Source organism: Hemitrygon akajei, chromosome 14 (assembly GCF_048418815.1).
Source record: "Hemitrygon akajei chromosome 14, sHemAka1.3, whole genome shotgun sequence".
In the NCBI taxonomy this organism is placed as follows: Eukaryota; Metazoa; Chordata; class Chondrichthyes; order Myliobatiformes; family Dasyatidae; genus Hemitrygon; species Hemitrygon akajei.
Window position 1 is genome coordinate 35,229,974 of NC_133137.1, and position 12,131 is coordinate 35,242,104.

Sequence of the window (12,131 nt, forward strand, 5' to 3'; positions counted from 1 at the left end):
GCCATCATCACTATATCTGTATACTACTTTATAGAAAGACAGAGATGGGGTTGGCCATCATCACTATATCTGGATACGACTGTACAGAAAGACAGAGATGGGGAAGCCATCATCACTATATCTGGATACGACTGTACAGAAAGACAGAGATGAGGTGGGCCATCATCACTATATCTGGATACAACTGTACAGAAAGACAGAGATGGGGTGGGCCATCATCACTATATCTGGATACGACTGTATAGAAAGACAGAGATGGGGTGGGCCATCATCACTATATCTGGATACGACTGTATAGGAAGACAGAGAAGGGGTGGGCCATCATCACTATATCTGGATACGACTGTACAGAAAGACTGAGATGGGGTGGGCCATCATCACTATATCCGGATACGACTGTACAGAAAGACAGAGATGGGGTGGGCCATCATCACTATATCTGGATACGACTGTACAGAAAGACAGAGATGGGGTGGGCCATCATCACTATATCTGGATACGACTGTACAGAAAGACAGAGATGGGGTGGGCCATCATCACTATTTCTGGATACGACTTTACAGAAAGACAGAGATGGGGTGGGCCATCATCACTATATCTGGATACGACTGTATAGAAAGACAGAGATGGGGTGGGCCATCATCACTATATCTGGATACAACTGTACAGAAAGACAGAGAAGGGGTGGGCCATCATCACTATATCTGGATACGACTTTACAGAAAGACAGAGATGGAGTGGGCCATCATCACTATATCTGGATAAAACTGTATAGAAAGACAGAGATGTGGTGGGCCAGCATCACTATACCTGGATACAACTGTATAGAAAGACAGAGATGGGGTGGGCCATCATCAGTATATCTGCATACGACTGTATAGAAAGACAGAGATGGGGTGGGCCATCATCACTATATCTGGATACGACAGTACAGAAAAACAGAGATGGGGTGGGCCATCATCACTATATCTGGATACAACTGTACAGAAAGACAGAGAAGGGGTGGGCCATCATCACTATATCTGGATACGACTTTACAGAAAGACAGAGATGGGGTGGGCCATCATCACTATATCTGGATACAACTGTATAGAAAGACAGAGATGTGGTGGGCCAGCATCACTATATCTGGATACAACTGTATAGAAAGACAGAGATGGGGTGGGCCATCATCACTATATCTGGATACCACTGTACAGCAAGACAGAGATGGGGTGGGCCATCATCACTATATCTGGATACGACTGTACAGGAAGACAGAGATGGGGTGGGCCATCATCACTATATCTGGAAACGACTGTATAGAAAGACAGACATGGGGTGGGCCATCATCACTATATCTGGAAACGACTGTATAGGAAGACAGAGATGGGATGGGCCATCATGACTATATCTGGATACGACTGTATAGAAAGACAGAGATGGGGTGGGCCATCATCACTATATCTGGATACGACTGTACAGAAAGACAGAGATGGGGTAGGCCATCATCACTATATCTGGATACGACTGTACAGAAAGACAGAGATGAGGTGGGCCATCATCACTATATCTGGATACAACTGTACAGAAAGACAGAGATGGGGTGGGCCATCATCACTATATCTGGATACAACTGTATAGAAAGACAGAGATGGGGTGGGCCATCATCAGTATATCTGGATACGACAGTATAGAAAGACAGAGATGGGGTGGGCCATCATCACTATATCTGGATACGACTGTATATAAAGACAGAGATGGGGTGGGCCAGCATCACTATATCTGGATACAACTGTATAGAAAGACAGAGATGGGGTGGGCCATCATCACTATATCTCGATACAACTGTATAGAATGACAGAGATGGGGTGGGCCATCATCACTATATCTGGATACGACTGTACAGAAAGACAGAGCTGGGTGGGCCATCATCACTATATATGGATACGACTGTACAGAAAGACAGAGATAGGGCGGGCCATCATCACTATATCTGGATACGACTGTATAGAAAGACAGAGCTGGGGTGGGCCTTCATCACTATATCTGGATACGACTGTACAGAAAGACAGAGCTGGGGTGGGCCATCATCACTATATCTGGATACGACTGTACAGAAAGACAGAGATGGGGTGGGCCATCATCACTACATCTGGATACGACTGTATTGAAAGACAGAGATGGGGTGGGCCATCATCACTATATCTGGATATGACTGTATAGAAAGACAGAGATGTGGTGGGCCATCATCTCTATATCCGGATACGACTGTACAGAAAGACAGAGATGGGCTGGGCGATCATCACGATATCTGGATACGACTGGATAGAAAGACAGAGATGGGGTGGGCCATCATCATTCTATCTGGATACGACTATACAGAAAGACCGAGCTGGGTTGGGCCATCATCACTATATCTGGATACAACTGTATAGAAAGAGAGATGGGGAGGGCCATCATCACTATATCTGGATACGACTGTATAGTAAGACAGAGATGGGTTGGGCCATCATCACTATATCTGGATACGACTGTACAGAAAGACAGAGATGGGTGGGCCATCATCACTATATCTGGATACGACTGTACAGAAAGACAGAGATGGGGTGGGCCATCATCACTACATCTGGATACGACTGTATAGAAAGACAGAGATGGGGTGTGCAATCATCACTATATCTGGATACAATTGTACAGAAAGACAGAGATGGGGTGGGCCATCATCACTATATCTGGATACGACGGTACAGAAATACGGAGATGGGGTGGGCCATCATCACTATATCTGGATACGACTGTACAGAAAGACAGAGATGGGGTGGGCCATCATCACTATATCTGGATACGACTATACAGAAAGACAGAGATGGGGTGGGCCATCATCACTATATCTGGATACAACTGTACAGAAAGACAGAGATGGGGTGGGCCATCATCACTATATCTGGATATGACTGTACAGAAAGACAGAGATGGGGTGGGCCATCATCACTATATCTGGATACGACTGTACAGAAAGACAGAGTTGGGGTGGGCCATCATCACTATATCTGGATACGACTGTACAGAAAGACAGATATGGGGTGGGCCATCATCACTATATCTGGATAAGTGTACAGAAAGACAGAGATGGGGTGGGCCATCATCACTATATCTGGATACAACTGTACAGAAAGACAGAGATGGGGTGGGCCATCATCACTATATCTGGATACAACTGTATAGAAAGACAGAGATGGGGTGGGCCATCATCAGTATATCTGGATACGACTGTATAGAAAGACAGAGATGGGGTGGGCCATCATCACTATATCTGGATACGACTGTATATAAAGACAGAGATGGGGTGGGCCAGCATCACTATATCTGGATACAACTGTATAGAAAGACAGAGATGGGGTGGGCCATCATCACTATATCTCGATACAACTGTATAGAATGACAGAGATGGGGTGGGCCATCATCACTATATCTGGATACGACTGTACAGAAAGACAGAGCTGGGTGGGCCATCATCACTATATATGGATACGACTGTACAGAAAGACAGAGATAGGGTGGGCCATCATCACTATATCTGGATACGACTGTATAGAAAGACAGAGCTGGGGTGGGCCTTTATCACTATATCTGGATACGACTGTACAGAAAGACAGAGCTGGGGTGGGCCATCATCACTATATCTGGATACGACTGTACAGAAAGACAGAGATGGGGTGGGCCATCATCACTACATCTGGATACGACTGTATTGAAAGACAGAGATGGGGTGGGCCATCATCACTATATCTGGATATGACTGTATAGAAAGACAGAGATGTGGTGGGCCATCATCTCTATATCCGGATACGACTGTACAGAAAGACAGAGATGGGCTGGGCGATCATCACGATATCTGGATACGACTGTATAGAAAGACAGAGATGGGGTGGGCCATCATCATTCTATCTGGATACGACTATACAGAAAGACCGAGCTGGGTTGGGCCATCATCACTATATCTGGATACAACTGTATAGAAAGAGAGATGGGGAGGGCCATCATCACTATTTCTGGATACGACTGTATAGTAAGACAGAGATGGGTTGGGCCATCATCACTATATCTGGATACGACTGTACAGAAAGACAGAGATGGGTGGGCCATCATCACTATATCTGGATACGACTGTACAGAAAGACAGAGATGGGGTGGGCCATCATCACTATATCTGGATACGACTGTATAGAAAGACAGAGATGGGGTGTGCAATCATCACTATATCTGGATACAATTGTACAGAAAGACAGAGATGGGGTGGGCCATCATCACTATATCTGGATATGACTGTACAGAAAGACAGAGATGGGGTGGGCCATCATCACTATATCTGGATACGACTGTACAGAAAGACAGAGTTGGGGTGGGCCATCATCACTATATCTGGATACGACTGTACAGAAAGACAGATATGGGGTGGGCCATCATCACTATATCTGGATAAGTGTACAGAAAAACAGAGATGGGGTGGGCCATCATCACTATATCTGGATACAACTGTACAGAAAGACAGAGATGGGGTGGGCCATCATCACTATATCTGGATACGACTGTACAGAAAGACAGAGATGGGGTGGGCCATCATCACTATATCTGGATAAGACTGTACAGAAAGACAGAGATGGGGTGGGCCATCATCACTATATCTGGATACGACTGTACAGAAAGACAGAGATGGGTTGGGCCATCATCACTATATCTGGATACAACTGTATAGAAAGACAGAGATGGGGTGGGCCATCATCACTATATCTGGATACCACTGTATAGAAAGACATAGATGTGGTGGGCCATCATCACTATATCTGGATACGACTATACAGAAAGACAGAGCTGGGGTGGGCCATCATCACTGTATCTGGATACGACTGTACAGAAAGGCAGAGATGGGGTGGGCCATCATCACTATATCTGGATATGACTGTACAGAAAGACAGAGATGGGGTGGGCCATCATCACTATATCTGGATACGACTGTACAGAAAGACAGAGTTGGGGTGGGCCATCATCACTATATCTGGATACGACTGTACAGAAAGACAGATATGGGGTGGGCCATCATCACTATATCTGGATAAGTGTACAGAAAGACAGAGATGGGGTGTGCCATCATCACTATATCTGGATACAACTGTACAGAAAGACAGAGATGGGGTGGGCCATCATCACTATATCTGGATACGACTGTACAGAAAGACAGAGATGGGGTGGGCCATCATCACTATATCTGGATAAGACTGTACAGAAAGACAGAGATGGGGTGGGCCATCATCACTATATCTGGATACGACTGTACAGAAAGACAGAGATGGGTTGGGCCATCATCACTATATCTGGATACAACTGTATAGAAAGACAGAGATGGGGTGGGCCATCATCACTATATCTGGATACCACTGTATAGAAAGACATAGATGTGGTGGGCCATCATCACTATATCTGGATACGACTATACAGAAAGACAGAGCTGGGGTGGGCCATCATCACTGTATCTGGATACGACTGTACAGAAAGGCAGAGATGGGGTGGGCCATCATCACTATATCTGGATACGACTGTACAGCAAGACAGTGATGAGGTGGGCCATCATCACTATATCTGGATACGACTGTATAGGAAGACAGAGATGGGGTGGGCCATCATCACTATATCTGGAAACGACTGTATAGAAAGACAGACATGGGGTGGGCCATCATCACTATATCTGGAAACGACTGTATAGGAAGACAGAGATGGGGTGGGCCATCATCACTATATCTGTATACGACTTTATAGAAAGACAGAGATGGGGTTGGCCATCATCACTATATCTGGATACGACTGTACAGAAAGACAGAGATGGGGAAGCCATCATCACTATATCTGGATACGACTGTACAGAAAGACAGAGATGAGGTGGGCCATCATCACTATATCTGGATACAACTGAACAGAAAGACAGAGATGGGGTGGGCCATCATCACTATATCTGGATACGACTGTATAGAAAGACAGAGATGGGGTGGGCCATCATCACTATATCTGGATACGACTGTATAGGAAGACAGAGATGGGGTGGGCCATCATCACTATATCTGGATACAACTGTACAGCAAGACAGAGATGGGGTGGGCCATCATCACTATATCTGGATACGACAGTATAGGAAGACAGAGATGGGGTGGGCCATCATCACTATATCTGGATACGACTGTACAGAAAGACAGAGATGGGGTGGGCCATCATCACTATATCTGGATACGACTGTACAGAAAGACAGAGATGGGGTGGGCCATCATCGCTATATCTGGATACGACTGTACAGAAAGACAGAGATGGGGTGGGCCATCATCACTATATCTGGATACGACGGTACAGAAATACAGAGATGGGGTGGGCCATCATCACTATATCTGGATACGACTGTACAGAAAGACAGAGATGGGGTGGGCCATCATCACTATATCTGGATACGACTATACAGAAAGACAGAGATGGGGTGGGCCGTCATCACTATATCTGGATACAACTGTACAGAAAGACAGAGATGGGGTGGGCCATCATCACTATATCTGGATATGACTGTACAGAAAGACAGAGATGGGGTGGGCCATCATCACTATATCTGGATACGACTGTACAGAAAGACAGAGATGGGGTGGGCCATCATCACTATATCTGGATACGACTGTACAGAAAGACAGAGATGGGGTGGGCCATCATCACTATATCTGGATAAGACTGTACAGAAAGACAGAGATGGGGTGGGCCATCATCACTATATCTGGATACAACTGTACAGAAAGACAGAGATGGGGTGGGCCATCATCACTATATCTGGATACGACTGTACAGAAAGACAGAGATGGGGTGGGCCATCATCACTATATCTGGATAAGACTGTACAGAAAGACAGAGATGGGGTGGGCCATCATCACTATATCTGGATACGACTGTACAGAAAGACAGAGATGGGTTGGGCCATCATCACTATATCTGGATACAACTGTATAGAAAGACAGAGATGGGGTGGGCCATCATCACTATATCTGGATACCACTGTATAGAAAGACATAGATGTGGTGGGCCATCATCACTATATCTGGATACGACTATACAGAAAGACAGAGCTGGGGTGGGCCATCTTCACTGTATCTGGATACGACTGTACAGAAAGGCAGAGATGGGGTGGGCCATCATCACTATATCTGGATACGACTGTACAGCTAGACAGAGATGGGGTGGGCCATCATCACTATATCTGGATACGACTGTATAGGAAGACAGAGATGGGGTGGGCCATCATCACTATATCTGGAAACGACTGTATAGAAAGACAGTCATGGGGTGGGCCATCATCACTATATCTGGAAACGACTGTATAGGAAGACAGAGATGGGGTGGGCCATCATCACTATATCTGTATACTACTTTATAGAAAGACAGAGATGGGGTTGGCCATCATCACTATATCTGGATACGACTGTACAGAAAGACAGAGATGGGGAAGCCATCATCACTATATCTGGATACGACTGTACAGAAAGACAGAGATGAGGTGGGCCATCATCACTATATCTGGATACAACTGTACAGAAAGACAGAGATGGGGTGGGCCATCATCACTATATCTGGATACGACTGTATAGAAAGACAGAGATGGGGTGGGCCATCATCACTATATCTGGATACGACTGTATAGGAAGACAGAGAAGGGGTGGGCCATCATCACTATATCTGGATACGACTGTACAGAAAGACTGAGATGGGGTGGGCCATCATCACTATATCCGGATACGACTGTACAGAAAGACAGAGATGGGGTGGGCCATCATCACTATATCTGGATACGACTGTACAGAAAGACAGAGATGGGGTGGGCCATCATCACTATATCTGGATACGACTGTACAGAAAGACAGAGATGGGGTGGGCCATCATCACTATTTCTGGATACGACTTTACAGAAAGACAGAGATGGGGTGGGCCATCATCACTATATCTGGATACGACTGTATAGAAAGACAGAGATGGGGTGGGCCATCATCACTATATCTGGATACAACTGTACAGAAAGACAGAGAAGGGGTGGGCCATCATCACTATATCTGGATACGACTTTACAGAAAGACAGAGATGGAGTGGGCCATCATCACTATATCTGGATACAACTGTATAGAAAGACAGAGATGTGGTGGGCCAGCATCACTATACCTGGATACAACTGTATAGAAAGACAGAGATGGGGTGGGCCATCATCAGTATATCTGCATACGACTGTATAGAAAGACAGAGATGGGGTGGGCCATCATCACTATATCTGGATACGACAGTACAGAAAAACAGAGATGGGGTGGGCCATCATCACTATATCTGGATACAACTGTACAGAAAGACAGAGAAGGGGTGGGCCATCATCACTATATCTGGATACGACTTTACAGAAAGACAGAGATGGGGTGGGCCATCATCACTATATCTGGATACAACTGTATAGAAAGACAGAGATGTGGTGGGCCAGCATCACTATATCTGGATACAACTGTATAGAAAGACAGAGATGGGGTGGGCCATCATCACTATATCTGGATACGACGGTACAGAAATACAGAGATGGGGTGGGCCATCATCACTATATCTGGATACGACTGTACAGAAAGACAGAGATGGGGTGGGCCATCATCACTATATCTGGATACGACTATACAGAAAGACAGAGATGGGGTGGGCCGTCATCACTATATCTGGATACAACTGTACAGAAAGACAGAGATGGGGTGGGCCATCATCACTATATCTGGATATGACTGTACAGAAAGACAGAGATGGGGTGGGCCATCATCACTATATCTGGATACGACTGTACAGAAAGACAGAGATGGGGTGGGCCATCATCACTATATCTGGATACGACTGTACAGAAAGACAGAGATGGGGTGGGCCATCATCACTATATCTGGATAAGACTGTACAGAAAGACAGAGATGGGGTGGGCCATCATCACTATATCTGGATACAACTGTACAGAAAGACAGAGATGGGGTGGGCCATCATCACTATATCTGGATACGACTGTACAGAAAGACAGAGATGGGGTGGGCCATCATCACTATATCTGGATAAGACTGTACAGAAAGACAGAGATGGGGTGGGCCATCATCACTATATCTGGATACGACTGTACAGAAAGACAGAGATGGGTTGGGCCATCATCACTATATCTGGATACAACTGTATAGAAAGACAGAGATGGGGTGGGCCATCATCACTATATCTGGATACCACTGTATAGAAAGACATAGATGTGGTGGGCCATCATCACTATATCTGGATACGACTATACAGAAAGACAGAGCTGGGGTGGGCCATCTTCACTGTATCTGGATACGACTGTACAGAAAGGCAGAGATGGGGTGGGCCATCATCACTATATCTGGATACGACTGTACAGCTAGACAGAGATGGGGTGGGCCATCATCACTATATCTGGATACGACTGTATAGGAAGACAGAGATGGGGTGGGCCATCATCACTATATCTGGAAACGACTGTATAGAAAGACAGTCATGGGGTGGGCCATCATCACTATATCTGGAAACGACTGTATAGGAAGACAGAGATGGGGTGGGCCATCATCACTATATCTGTATACTACTTTATAGAAAGACAGAGATGGGGTTGGCCATCATCACTATATCTGGATACGACTGTACAGAAAGACAGAGATGGGGAAGCCATCATCACTATATCTGGATACGACTGTACAGAAAGACAGAGATGAGGTGGGCCATCATCACTATATCTGGATACAACTGTACAGAAAGACAGAGATGGGGTGGGCCATCATCACTATATCTGGATACGACTGTATAGAAAGACAGAGATGGGGTGGGCCATCATCACTATATCTGGATACGACTGTATAGGAAGACAGAGAAGGGGTGGGCCATCATCACTATATCTGGATACGACTGTACAGAAAGACTGAGATGGGGTGGGCCATCATCACTATATCCGGATACGACTGTACAGAAAGACAGAGATGGGGTGGGCCATCATCACTATATCTGGATACGACTGTACAGAAAGACAGAGATGGGGTGGGCCATCATCACTATATCTGGATACGACTGTACAGAAAGACAGAGATGGGGTGGGCCATCATCACTATTTCTGGATACGACTTTACAGAAAGACAGAGATGGGGTGGGCCATCATCACTATATCTGGATACGACTGTATAGAAAGACAGAGATGGGGTGGGCCATCATCACTATATCTGGATACAACTGTACAGAAAGACAGAGAAGGGGTGGGCCATCATCACTATATCTGGATACGACTTTACAGAAAGACAGAGATGGAGTGGGCCATCATCACTATATCTGGATACAACTGTATAGAAAGACAGAGATGTGGTGGGCCAGCATCACTATACCTGGATACAACTGTATAGAAAGACAGAGATGGGGTGGGCCATCATCAGTATATCTGCATACGACTGTATAGAAAGACAGAGATGGGGTGGGCCATCATCACTATATCTGGATACGACAGTACAGAAAAACAGAGATGGGGTGGGCCATCATCACTATATCTGGATACAACTGTACAGAAAGACAGAGAAGGGGTGGGCCATCATCACTATATCTGGATACGACTTTACAGAAAGACAGAGATGGGGTGGGCCATCATCACTATATCTGGATACAACTGTATAGAAAGACAGAGATGTGGTGGGCCAGCATCACTATATCTGGATACAACTGTATAGAAAGACAGAGATGGGGTGGGCCATCATCACTATATCTGGATACCACTGTACAGCAAGACAGAGATGGGGTGGGCCATCATCACTATATCTGGATACGACTGTACAGGAAGACAGAGATGGGGTGGGCCATCATCACTATATCTGGAAACGACTGTATAGAAAGACAGACATGGGGTGGGCCATCATCACTATATCTGGAAACGACTGTATAGGAAGACAGAGATGGGATGGGCCATCATGACTATATCTGGATACGACTGTATAGAAAGACAGAGATGGGGTGGGCCATCATCACTATATCTGGATACGACTGTACAGAAAGACAGAGATGGGGTAGGCCATCATCACTATATCTGGATACGACTGTACAGAAAGACAGAGATGAGGTGGGCCATCATCACTATATCTGGATACAACTGTACAGAAAGACAGAGATGGGGTGGGCCATCATCACTATATCTGGATACAACTGTATAGAAAGACAGAGATGGGGTGGGCCATCATCAGTATATCTGGATACGACAGTATAGAAAGACAGAGATGGGGTGGGCCATCATCACTATATCTGGATACGACTGTATATAAAGACAGAGATGGGGTGGGCCAGCATCACTATATCTGGATACAACTGTATAGAAAGACAGAGATGGGGTGGGCCATCATCACTATATCTCGATACAACTGTATAGAATGACAGAGATGGGGTGGGCCATCATCACTATATCTGGATACGACTGTACAGAAAGACAGAGCTGGGTGGGCCATCATCACTATATATGGATACGACTGTACAGAAAGACAGAGATAGGGTGGGCCATCATCACTATATCTGGATACGACTGTATAGAAAGACAGAGCTGGGGTGGGCCTTCATCACTATATCTGGATACGACTGTACAGAAAGACAGAGCTGGGGTGGGCCATCATCACTATATCTGGATACGACTGTACAGAAAGACAGAGATGGGGTGGGCCATCATCACTACATCTGGATACGACTGTATTGAAAGACAGAGATGGGGTGGGCCATCATCACTATATCTGGATATGACTGTATAGAAAGACAGAGATGTGGTGGGCCATCATCTCTATATCCGGATACGACTGTACAGAAAGACAGAGATGGGCTGGGCGATCATCACGATATCTGGATACGACTGTATAGAAAGACAGAGATGGGGTGGGCCATCATCATTCTATCTGGATACGACTATACAGAAAGACCGAGCTGGGTTGGGCCATCATCACTATATCTGGATACAACTGTATAGAAAGAGAGATGGGGAGGGCCATCATCACTATATCTGGATACGACTGTATAGTAAGACAGAGATGGGTTGGGCCATCATCACTATA

General features: G+C 45.6%; 1 protein-coding gene across 3 annotated transcripts in view; it reads right to left on the minus strand.

Moving 5' to 3' along the window:
• acad11 (acyl-CoA dehydrogenase family, member 11) overlaps window positions 1–12,131 on the minus strand; it is a 315,908-nt gene that overhangs the window by 229,734 nt on the left and 74,043 nt on the right. The gene's annotated exons all lie outside the window — the stretch shown is intronic.